Raw genomic sequence first — 13,172 nt, 5'->3', positions numbered from 1 at the left:
TGGGAGCAGGGTCCGCAAGCCAAGCCAATAAAGTGCCCCCCTTGTTCCGTTCCGCATGCACGCGAGCCACAAAGGCCCTGTAGTCAAAGCACCAGAGCCGTTCCACCCACTCCGCTACGCCTCCTTCTGAACTAGCACTTCATTGCGCGTCCTACAGCCATCCGTGTGAGCCCTCTCAGCCTTACGCAAGGCCAACTCAGCCATCTCGATTTCCTGCAGGAGCAGCTTCCTAACCCCCACCCACTTGGCAACACAGATCCCGCGGGCCACCACCTTAAAGGTGTCCGACTCTAGGGCTACCGTCGAAGCAGTGCCCGCATTTTCTACGAAGTAGTGCTCTACCCCGTCGCTCAGCTCTGCCCGGAAGACCGGATCTTCTAGCATCTCAGGGCGCAGCCTCCAGCTAGGGATTCTGGTGCGTTCCATCACCCAGCAGAAATTCACCAAAAGCGGATTATGGTCCGATATGGTGCCTGTCAAGTACTCACTGCTGACCACCAGAGAGGCCAAACTAGAACTACAGAAAACGACGTATAGCCGAACGTGGAGGTCGTGCAAGGCCGAATAATAGGAATAGTCCCTGTCTATTGGATGCTGCGCTCGCCAGATGTCTAGAAGCCCCCAACTATCCTGCCAGTGAGTGCGAACCCCAGCCAGTTTATTAATCGGGCCGAGGGCAACGAAGGATGGGATCTATTTATGGTCACATCAGCAACGGAGTTGAAGTCGCCCCCCATCAGGATCGGCACCGTGAAATAATCGGCGAGGGCAGAGGACAATGTCTCCAAGAAGGATGCCTGCTCAACATTAGGAGCATAGACACTACAGAGGGTCACCTCACGGCCATACAAGCGGCCCCTCACCGCAACATAGCGGCCACCCGGGTCTACCAAGTGATCTATCATTTGAAATGGGACCCCGGCCCTAATCCAAATCAGCCCCCCCCGCGCAAAGGCCGAGTAAGTGGTATAATAAAGCTGCCCACCCAACCTACGCTGCAGAGCCTGCCCCTCTTGTTTAGTAAGGTGCGTCTCCTGCAAAAAGGCCACCTGTACTCCCCATCGGACCAAATATGAGTGTATTCTATATCTGCGTTGCATGGAGTGCAATCCCCGAACATTCCGGGTTTTACATTTCACGTCGGGAGCCGGACCCATAGTAGCAATGCAAGAACCCGCTTAAAGCAGCCCACCTCCCCCAGCGGCCAAGCAGTGTCAACAATGTACAAAAATGCAACACTTAATAACTCCATTTTAACAATCAGGCGCATCAGCAGGCAATTTCCCCCAAACAAACCAGTCCCATCCCCCAACCGACCCACACCCCCCATTGTACCCCCCCATGCGCCCAAGAACAGGCACCAACATAGTGAATCCCATCCAAACTGCCTCAACTGCACGCCCCATGCAAAATCAAGGCAAACTAAACACTACCATCCGGTGGGGGGTGGATAGGGCCTAGGTCACGATCTGCTACGAATACAAATACACCATCCATGACCGCTCCCCAATACCCCCAAATCATCCTGACCCCCGGATTCCTTCGTAAGTCCCCGCCCCCTCTTCGAACCCATCCACTCACAAAACAGGCACTCAACACCCCCAATACTAATCATCTCTACAATCTCCAATCGAACAATGCAATCACCACAACACTATATTCTAAAACCACATCCCCCTCCCTGCAAACAATCCAGCAGCTTCTCATCCAACAATCCATCAGCAGTCCCAGGAGTGATCAACGGCAGTCTCTGATCGTCTGTTGCTGAGGATTCCACCTCCGATTGTTCCTTTCCACTTCCATGTTCAGACACTTCCGACACAGACTGCTGCAAATCACCAGAGATCGCCACCACCGCTTCCGGGGCACCCTTGTGTTCTATGGCCATTTGCGAGGTCGATGGTCTCCGCAGACCGCGCCCATGGCGTCGTAGACGTCGCGATCTGCGAGGCAGTGATTCACCGGCCAGCTCCCGTGCCTCCACCTCCTGGCCATCCTTCCCTGCTTTATAGGACTCCAGCCATTCTCAGGCCTCTTCTGGCGTATCATGAAAATGAGTCTTACCATCCAGTACTACATGTAGTTTGGCCGGGAAAAACAGGGAATATTGAATCCCTTCCGCGCGCAGTTCCTTCTAAACAGTCTGGAAGGACATGCAGCGCCGCTGCGTATCAAAGGAGTAGTCCGGAAAGAGAGTGACATTATTGTTGTCCACCTGAAAGGGGCCATCACTATGGGCTTTCCGTAGAAGCAGGTCGCGATCCCGAAAGTGTAACAACCGCGCCACCACCGGTCTTGGAGGGCGGCCCTGCAGCGGCGGATTTAGCCGGGATCCGGTGCGCCCGCTCCAGGGTATAGAAATTCGACAGTCTGGAGCCAATTCTCTAGGTATCCCACCATGTCCGATCCCTCGATTTTCTCGGGCAGACCCACTACGCGGATGTTGTTGCATCTGTTTCTGCCTACCACTTCCTCAGCTCTGATACGGTCCAAGACCCCCTCCAGTGATGCAGTCAGTGCAGTCTGTGCGGGGCCAACCTCCTGCAGTGCAGTTTCAGTCTGTTTCACCCGGTCTGCGAGTTTGGAGTGATCTGCACGCAGCAGGCCCAATCCCGTTGCAACCTGCGCAATGTCTTGCTGGAGAGCAGTGCGAGTGTCCGTGATGGTCGCCACCATTTTGTCTAATTGTAGTTGAATTCCCGTGTTCTGCGGCAGTTCCTGCTCACCCACTCCCTCTGTGCAATCCTGTTGAGTGTCACTGCTTGTGTGTCTTACTCAGTCAACCCAGCCCCTTGGGTGCAGGGTCACTCTGCAATGGTCCATCCACTTGTGCCCGCACCAGTGGTGCCCACTCCGCAGCTCCCCCACCGCCGGTCCCTCGTTTAGTGGGTCAGCCCGGGCTTACACTCAGTCTCTCTGCGGCACAGATCGCAGCAGTCCGCCACCTCCAGGGGACTATACTTCCTACAGGTAGTCCCCGCACCCCCTTCGGCGTCATCCCAGGCTCTTCTTCCTCTGCGCCCCTCTGCGACAGCTTCCCAACCCGCTCACCTCGCCACAGGGCAGTCCAGAGTCACCACCAATCTGCCCACCCCTCCATCCACAGTGTTCCCTCTCAACTCCAGTATTGTGTGGCGGACAACAGTTCTCGGCCGCCGAGCTGGGGCACACCTCAGGGCCCGCCTCCACCTCCAGAAGCAGGACGACCAGCGCACTCACCCCGGGGACGGGGCGCTCCCAACCCTTCAGTCTGGGAACCGCTCCTCCCGATCACACCTCCACAGTCTCTGCCTCGGGCGTCAGGGGGTTCCACCGCTCCTCAGCCGGCCGCGATCACCGCCTCAAGTCCGCGCTCCCGCACAACGCCATCACTGCACTGTCCGGGGTCACGCCATTTTAGGCTCGTTGACGGACGGCACCTCCGCTCCGTCCCACAGCTAATGCGATCCATTCTCGCTCCTCCACGGGCAAATCACGGTGCCCCTCCTCTCTAGGTCGCCTCCTGCTCCCGTAGCTCTGTTTGAGGGATCGGGAGGCATCTACTGCAGGAGAATTACGGGGGTTCAAGCGCGGAGCTCAGTGCTCACCCAGCCTTCCCCGTCGGCTCCTAAGCCACGCCCCCTCGATATATTTTTTCTTATCACCTGTTGTCTGTGAATGACAAGTTATGTACGGGTTATATTTAAGACTGCGATCTTCGAGTGGCAGATCGTGGGTGATTTATATACTTATATATCTACCCGACATTACCAATTGCGTGTAGATTGGATTCACTATTTGAGATCTTGATAATGGCAATTAGGAATGCTAAGATTTGGAAAACCAGGTTTATTTGAAAGGAAATGTAACCAGCCCTGACGAAGTCAATTCAAACGGATTAAGTGTATGACGAAACACGTGTTGGCTGCTGTTGGAGATAATTGATTTGGCTGCTACTGAAGAAATTTTTAATTGGATTAAAGACATTCCAAGAATTTGGTGATGGATTATTAATTGAAGAACGAAGTGGATGAACAACCTTTGGATTTTTGTGGATATTGACTGTGGAATAGTATCTTATCATATCGTACTGTTTGAGATGCTGTACCTATGAAGAAATAGGGCATATGAGGAAATAATTGAAAACATTTTTTGGGGATAGATTAAAGGAGTGGGCTCGGGGAGAAGTATAGTATTAACAATAATATATAACTAAGTAAATAGACAACCAAACATAAATACAAGTCAAAAAAAGTTTATATAAGGTTGAGACAATCGTGCACTCCACAGTTTTTCAGTATGCGCGCAGCTTTGCAAAGCGACATCAGGCCCTTTCTGCAATCAAAATGTGTGCTAATGTAACAAACATTAAATAGTATTTTTTATTTATAAATTAAAATCTGACTGTTAAATTTACAGTGAAAACACTGTTATTTATTTTATTTTTATTTTCTTCAGCAAGGTGCCAAGACAAAAGCAGAATGCCTTGCCCTAGTCAATGCAGGAGACCACACCCCACATGCTGTCACTACAATTGGGCCCATTGTCATTCCATATGTGATAATCAGCTGCAGTCTCAGAATGACAATGTGCCAGTCCACAGTCTGCATGAGGTCCGAGAGGGGCTGCTGCATGCAGCCTCTTCAGTTTAACCCCTTCCATGCTGATGACGAACCCCAGCCGTCATGCACTACGGTGCCCGTGTGCTGATGACGGCTGGGGTTCGTCACGGCCCGCCCCTGTTCGTGTTGTTTACAGCACAGCAGGGGAATCGCGGCCACATGGAAGGGGTTAAAAGATTAGTGTGAGAAACCCCGAGTGAAATCTTAAACTCATGGGGCCTCTCGCAGGGAACAGTATTCCGTACTGAAATTTCCCATTTCGATTTTAGTATGATGTCTGTAAGGTGTCCGTAATTTTGGGACACCAAATTACGGACGCCTTGTGGACTTCATACTAAAATAACAGACGGTCTGTGAAATTTATGGACGGTTGGTCACCCTACTGGACACTGAACTCACAGGGCAGAGATAGGTTGAAGCTCAGGAGTGGATCAGCTGCTAAGAGTCAAGAAACCTCCATTGAAGAAGAAGCTGACCTGAGACTTGAACCAGGAAAGCCAGGAATGGGGACGAGAGAGCCAGAATGCAGCTGTGAAAAAGACCAGAAAGGCTGCAGGGCCTAGCAATCAAAACAGAGAGCAAAGTACTGTCACTGATTGAGACCTGGGCAGTGCTTGGAGACAGAAAGGACTTTCATCCCAAATCTGTTCTGTGGGCTGCAGGGGCACGCGCTACATCCCTTTATAATGAGTAAAGTGCTACTGGGCATACCTAGATCTATTTAGGTCAAGCCTGGGCAGCGCATGCGCTGCTGCGAGGCACGGGGTACTCAGGTATGGATTTGAAGCTTTGCCCACTCTCCGCCCACTCTCCGCCCATTTTTCCAATTGGCTCCTGTTGCTGTCCTTTCTAGATGGTTGCTTCTAATTTGTTAACAGGCTTGTTAGTCCCTCCTTAGTAGCACCTTGTCTGAACTGAAGGGATTTTGTCTCACAAGAATAAATGAATTTTTTCAATGGATATGACTAATGGATGGTCTTTGAGAACCTACATATGATCTGAATATAATACACTCACCTACGGACTTGGGAACTCGAATACATTTTTGGGACATATATACACAGGATATATGCTTTTGTTGAACTTATTGTGACTAATAAGGGTGTGCTACAACTGTGTTTATATAGAGGTTAAAGTGCATGTTCTTGTAACTTGCCGATAGCACCATTTGGTAGTAGGTGCTCGCAGTTATTTTAACACCCCAATGTTTTACAGTGTTTAATAATACTCACGCTTAAACTTGCTTCCAATCATATTGTTGTTTTTTCTTTTAATGTGCGGTTTGTCCCTTTTAGGGATTACTACTACCAACTGTTAACTTTATGTCTGAGTATGTTGTACAGAAATAACTGCTTATGTGCACTTGAAGTCCCTTCTCAAGATTCATCTCCTTTGTCTTTTACGTGCACGTGCGTTTATTTTATCTTGCACAAACCTCTTGTTTTTTCTGTCTTATTGTTTGCAGAGTCTCAGGCTAGATATCCCAAATAAACAATTGATGAATAAAGTTGAAGAACAGAGTTCTGGGTGGTCTCAAGCAGGTAAGCTGGTGTAGGGTGCAGACATGGAGCAGACCCTCCCTCTCGTTTTGGGTCAAGATAGCCAAGGACCGGACCTTGCCTTTGGTACAGTTTAAATACAGCTGCACCCATGGTGCCATGGAGGCCAGCGGTCATGACCAGCAGAACAAATCATGTGCAGGACTGGGCTCCAATGAAGATTCAAAGCTGAGATTTAGGGGTCATCCTTTCAAAAGGACCATAGGCCAAGTAATCCCTGATAGCTCTCCCCAAGGCCACTCCACATGTTTGGGGATAGCTGGGTTTTGGGCATGTAGGAGACAGACTAGCCAAGTCTGTGGGAGATCCATGTTCTGCTCTTTCTAAATCCCAGGACTCAGACCCATATCCTTTCAAGTGCACCCACGCCCCGCCATGCACAGTTTTGTTATCAGTAATTTTACTGCAAATGTTGTAGTGATAATATCAATGATGTCATAGAAAATGTCATGATTGATGTAACATGTGGGATATTTAATAGTGCACATCAAAGTCGAGAGTTATAGTTAACTTAGGGCACGAGTTATACATTTGTGAGATAACTATAACTACTTACTTTCTATGGTTTTATGTGTAAAATCTGAACCTAACTATAACATCCCTTTCTCAGGGCAAGGAATCAGAATAGACAATGTTCAGTCTCGTTTTTGTAGTATACATCACACAAAGAAATTCAAAGAAAAGTCACAGCTGTGAATTTCTTTGTGCGGTGTATACTACAAAAACGAGATTGAACATTGTCTATTCTGATTCCTTACCTTGAGAAAGCATCTGGTGTGCCAGCCACTTTGGGGCAAAACACGTGTCAGCGCTGTTTCCTTTCACATCAGGCTCTAAATCCTGATGCTCTCAATAAAAAACAATCAAAGATGCAGGGAACTCTTTGGGCATTTATTTCAAAGAAACACATAAATAACCTCAGCTACTGCTAGTCTTTCCACCTGACAGGTAGTCCTAATTCTGGAACACTGAATAAAGGGTCCTGTCCGGGTCTTGTAACCCCTTAAGCTTTGCCCCTGCTCTTTGCTGAACAATACTATAACATCCCAGTAACCTTTTTTCCAGTGAATTTCTGTTTTTAATGCTATTTCCTAACTATAACTTCCCTGTAACCCTTTTTCTGTGAATTTCAATGTTTTTTAATGCTATTTCTTATCTATAATGTCCCTGAATACCTAATTTTTTCCGTGAATTTCTACGTTTATTTAAATGCCTGTTTCCTACCCTATAATGTGTCTGACTGACAGGTATTTAGGGCGGCCATGCTGACGCGCAGCGTTCGCGCGCAGCGTGAGCACGCCGGAGTCACGCCAGAGTCCAGCCCGTCTGCGCCCGCCGCGCACGGACGGGCGCGGGGGCCGGGACTCTTGGCAGTCGACTGTTCTATACATCGGCAGAACTGCACCAACGACACACTGAAGTTGCAGCACTAGACCCAGGTACTGTGAATACACTATCCGATCTGGGCATCCTAAGACCAACAATCTGTAGGTCCACATCAAGCCTACCCCCCTTAAAATTGACCAGCCTAAACACTAGGTCGTTGAAATGCCACAATCTCGAGATATTCTCCCTACTCCAGGACGGGGAAATTGATGTTTTAACACTAACCGAGACCTGGTTGGGAGACAACTCACTGCCAGATATTATAGCTGCTGTCCCGAATGAATACGATATTCTATGGCATAATCGAGCAGACAACGCCAGAGGGGGGGGAGTAGCAATTGTGTTTAAAAAATCTTTGACGGCAATTAAAATCTTGGCAGAAACGATAGACTTAGCTGATATGATTGCGGTAAAGTTTATATTTGACAATCTATGTTTGGTGATTCTTACAGTCTATCGTCCACCTAACTCCACCCCAAACTTCAACGATCTATTTCTGTCTACCATATCTGACATCCGCTCACGCTACAAAAATGTAGTAGTAACGGGAGACTTTAATCTACACTGGGACAGGTTAATAAAAGAACCTGCGGCATGTCATTTAGGGCAGACTATGTCATCCTTAGGTTTTAGACAGCTAGTAGATACACCCACACACATAAAAGGACACATCCTGGATCTCAATTGGACATTGGATCCTAAGGTAGCTCCCCCGAGGGTTGTGCCCTGCATTTGGTCTGACCATCATTTACTTTATTGTGACATTCCTATAAAGGCAAGACTGATGCAAGTGCCACCTAAAATGAAGAAAGTCCGGCAGTGGAAGAAAATTGAACAAGGCACCTTGAGAACGACCCTCTCGGAACTCATTCATCCGATAGTTCCTAATAGCAATATAGATCAGGAATACAGGGATTTAACACATAGCCTGACCAAAGCATTTGATCCGATTGCACCTGAGAAATCACAAAGAGTCAAGGGGGTGGGAAAGGGAGCACCATGGTTCACTCAAGCTCTCAGGGATCATAAGAAGAAGCTTCGTAATGCCGAGAGAAACTGGAGAAAGAAAAAAGATGAAATAGCCCGAGAACAATATAGAAATCTATTCCATCTTTATAAAAAGCTCATCCTGGCAACCAAGGCTGCCTACTTTGAGAATCGGATTAGCCAAGCCGACAACGTCCAGAAGGAGACATTTAAAATCCTAACGGAGCTAAGTAAAAGACCCCAAGAAACGGAAATAACAATCTCCTGCAATACCTTTCAAACTTACTTCCTAGAAAAAGTAGACACCATCCTACAGAATATCAGAAAGGATGCTGGGCCAGGCCTCATTGATCAATCGATTGATCATCCTCAGAAGGATGTTGCCATCTCACACTTTCCTCAACTGGACCCTATGAGCCTGGAGCAAATTATGAGCAAAACCAAGTCCGGGTCCCCAGCTGATCCGTGCCCCCCTAGCGTATTCCGCCTAGCATGTCCCATTCTAGAGGAGCATGTCCTCTCGTTGCTTAACAAATCATTACTTACAGGGCAGCTACCTGATGGATTTAAAGAAGCCAGGGTAAAGCCTTTAATAAAGAAACCAGGAGCCGATCCCAAGTCCCTGAAAAACTACAGGTCGATCTCCCAGCTCCCGCTCCTGGCCAAAGTCCTGGAGCAACATGTGCTGAAGTCCCTGGCCTTGTTCTTGGAGTCACACCACCTTCTCCACGAGTTTCAGGCAGGATTCCGCGCACACCACAGCACCGAATTGGTGATGCTCTCGGTGCTGGATGAGTTGAGAGAGATGGCTGACAGTAAGAAACCGAGCGCCCTGATACTTTTAGATCTATCGGCGGCGTTCGATACTATCAGCCATACACTGCTCCTGGACAGGTTGTCCAGCTTTGGGATTCAGGGGTCAGCATTCTGTTGGCTGAAATATTTCTTGACTGGGAGAACACAGAGGATTCAGCTAGGGGAGGAGATCTCAGAGGTTGGAAACTTAACATGTGGGGTACCTCAAGGCTCCGCCTTATCCCCTCTCCTATTTAACCTGTACCTTCAGCCATTAATCAACTCCCTGGCAAAGATGGGTTGTCGCGTATTTAATTACGCTGACGACACCCAATTGTTGCTGAGTATAGATAATACAGCACAAGCTCAGACCCAAGCGCAGAATGTACTCAGATACACCGTTAGGTGGATGTCTTCGAATCTTCTGAAAATAAACCCTGAGAAGACAGAAGTGTTAGTGGTCGCATCGACCTGCTCCCCATGGAGTGACTTGTACTGGCCCCAGGATCTGGGCCCTACTCCTAAACCAGCGGACAAAGTAAAAAGTCTGGGCATCAAGATTGATCGTGAGTTGTCAATGGCGAGCCAGATCTCCACCGTAGCCGGCACCTGTACGGGTTTGATTAGACAACTACGCAAATTAGCCCCTCTTTTGTCCAGGTCCATGCTGCGTACGGTCGTATCCGCGACCATAATATCCAGGCTGGACTACGGAAATGCGCTGTACTTAGGCCTTCCAAAAATACTAACTAACAGACTGCAGGTGACCTTGAATGATGCGGCTCGCCTTATTTTCAGGCTACCGAGACGCTCACATGCCTCACCATTGCTACAGAGCCTCCATTGGCTGCCTATAAGGCAGCTGTCTGAATTCAAGAGCCTCTGTATAACCCATAATGCGATCTATGGACAAGCTCCGTCATACATAAAAAAACGGCTGGCGCTGTACAAGCCAGAACGGTGTCTTAGGTCCTCCGATGCACAACTGCATGTTTGTCCCCGTTTTAGACTCGCTACAAAAGGTGGAAGATCCTTTTCGGTCTTGATCCCTAAAATATGGAACAAACTACCTGAGTCCCTCCGTAAAGAGGGAAACCTCCTTCGCTTCAGGAAGTCTCTGAAAACAATTCTGTTCAGAGAGGCTTTGAGTTTAGCCTAAGCACGCTCCCCCTCTGGTCACCCTGCTGAGTAAGAAGTTGTTTCCTTTCGGTCAAAAGCGCCTTGAGACCTGCCGGTGAGTTGGCGCTATATAAACCGGACATACAAATACAAATACAAATAATGTACCTGATAGACATATTTAATTTAGTTGTAAGTCCATATACGATATCCCCAGGGGCTGCTAGTGGGCAGTAGCACTGATAGTGCACGCACAAAAGTAGCCTTTCAAAGCTGTCTTAGGCCTGCCACTGCAGTGCGTGGGTGTGCAGCTTATTGCCATTCCAACTTGGCATCTAAAACTACTTGCCAAGCCTTCAGCTCACTTTGTGCTGCATATGTCACCCCTAAAGTAGACTCTAGGTAGCCCCTAGGGCAGGGTGCTATGTAAGTAAAAGGTATGACATGCACCTTTATGTTTTGCATGTTCTGGTAGTGACAATGTAATTTGTTTTTCACTACTGCGAGGCCTGCTTCTCTCATAGGTTAGCATTGGAAATTCCCTTATACAATTTTAAGTAGTAATTCCTGATCAGAGAGAAAGAGCTTTTTCATGTTTCTTATCTCTGGATTAATGATAAATCCTACTTACTGGTGAAGTTGGATTTAACATTACTTTTTGAGAAATGCCACTCTTATTGGACTTTTCTCTGTATGTACTGCTCTGTGTGCCTGACAGCCTGTCTCCAATACACGTCTGTGGTGGCTGACAGCTACACTTTGTGCATTCCTTCTAGACAGTCACAACACAGGAAGGATAGGTGTATCTGAGCACCCATCTACAAGCATCACCATTCTGATTGCCTTGCTTAGTTCAAAGGACTGATTACCCCGCACAGATAGCCTGGCAAACAGACCTAGGTTGAAAGGTATCCTTGTGTACTTCAGAGAGCTGCTTTGACTTCACCCCCTCCCCCACCAAAGGCACTTTTTAGGTAAAAGTACTGCATCTCTGACCCCCTAAAATCAGACATTTCTGTATCTTGAACTGAACCTTCGTTACAATGACTGCTGTGTTGCTTGAAGGACTCATCTTTGGTCTGCAGACTTGGAAGGCCTACTTTTCTCTTGTGTTGCCCTGTTGCTCTCTGACTCTGCTAAAGGAGAGCTGGACTCTGCCTTCCTTCAAAGTGATGTCCAAGGGCTTGTTGGCTTTTCTCCTGTTGGTTGAGACTCAGGGAAATCAAAGCCTCTACCCCTGCTCCTGTGCCAGGCTCACTGGAAGTAGCCCGGATACTTGCAACACTGAGTTTGACACCTCTCCTGTCTCCTGGTAGCAGATCCTCCACATCAACCAGTTGCAGGAGTAAAATTGGCGCATCACATCAAAACCATCGCTTTGCCTCCCAATTCGGCGCATCGGACAGCGTATGGCCGACGCTGCAACTTGGTGAGATCGAAACATCTCCTCGACTGTGTTGCAAAAACCGGTACATCGATCGATGCTCTCGACCCAGGCACCTGTCTTCGGAACTAACTCATCGCGTTCACTACGTGGAAAAGTTAGACGCATCTCATTGCTTGCCACCAGGAAAGGTACTTTGTTCTCCAGGGGCTGCTTGGGTTCTGCAGCAGGCCTTTGCCTCCTCGAAGTCAGCCTGAACTTTGACTTTGCTCTGGTCTAGAGCGACCCATAGTAACGTTTTTAGTGCTACTTGCTTCTAAGCGCTTTATTGCATTTATTCTTTTAAAATTCAATAACTCAACTTCTATACATTGGATCTTTTGTCATTTTAGTCTTGTTTTGTTTACTATATCTATTTTTATTAACCTGTGTGGAGTCTTTTTGTGGTGTATCCATTGTGTTACTGTGTGTGTGTGTTCCACAAATAATTTACACATTACCTCTTTGGTTTAGCCTGCCTGTTCTTTAATAAGCTACCAGAAGGGTAGCACAGGTAAACCTTTAGTGTGTGTTTTACTTACCCTGACTCGGATTGTTTCTTCTGCTTGGACAGGGTGCATACCATTGCCAACCAGAAAGCCAATTTCTAACATGGGTGATCAGCGGTGAGGATAGGACCTGTGTTTGTGCATAACCATATAGTAACTCATTGTTTGCTACAAATCCTTGCAAAGACCAATTCTTTTTTTTTTTTCAATTCTCCCAGTTTTGGTCTTTTTAACTTTTGTGCTTTAAACATGTCTACCTCTGAGGAAGTAGCCACGGTACTTGCACCTGCAGAGGAGTTTGATCTGGCCCAGTTAGAGTCACATACTGTGGCGCAGATGAAGAGCTATTGCAGGGAATTTCAAATCTCTCTGAGAAGCTTTGAGCCAAAGGTGGAGCTGCAGAAAGCTTTGAAGGCTTGGGCAGAGACCCAAGTGGCAGGAGATGAGGTCCTAGAGGAGGAGAAGGAGCCAGAGATTACTGAGGATGAGAAGGAGCTGGACCTAGAGTCTGTGGTAGCTCTAGAACTACCTCCAGAGGGGGGCAACAATTTGCCAGGAGCAGTGGTGGTTTCCACAACAGGGAGCAGTGTCTCCTACAGGAACCTGTCCCCAGAGGACCTGGCACACAGGATGGCAGAAAGAAAGCTAAAGTTGGAGCCTGCTAAGCTGAAGAAAGAGCAGGCTCTGGCTGAAAGGAGGTTAGCTCTGGAGAAGACACTCTCTCATGAGATGAGCCTCAGAGAGATGGATCTAGGAGCTCTGGAAGTAGGTCCATCAAAAGTAATGGTGGGAG

At 48.0% G+C, this 13,172-nt stretch overlaps 1 protein-coding gene across 2 annotated transcripts in view; it reads left to right on the top strand.

The window, feature by feature from the left end:
* LOC147700537 (uncharacterized) overlaps positions 1-13,172 on the top strand; it is a 55,705-nt gene that overhangs the window by 19,207 nt on the left and 23,326 nt on the right. For both annotated transcript variants that reach the window (XM_086929690.1, XM_086929691.1), the window contains exon 2: positions 6,067-6,142. The gene's annotated coding sequence lies outside the window, so the exon portion shown is untranslated. The remainder of the gene's footprint in view (positions 1-6,066; positions 6,143-13,172) is intronic.

This window comes from Lissotriton vulgaris, chromosome 7, assembly GCF_964263255.1.
Source record: "Lissotriton vulgaris chromosome 7, aLisVul1.2, whole genome shotgun sequence".
Taxonomy (NCBI): Eukaryota; Metazoa; Chordata; class Amphibia; order Caudata; family Salamandridae; genus Lissotriton; species Lissotriton vulgaris.
Note: the sequence above shows the minus strand (reverse complement) of the source record. Positions and strands in the feature narration are given on the sequence as shown.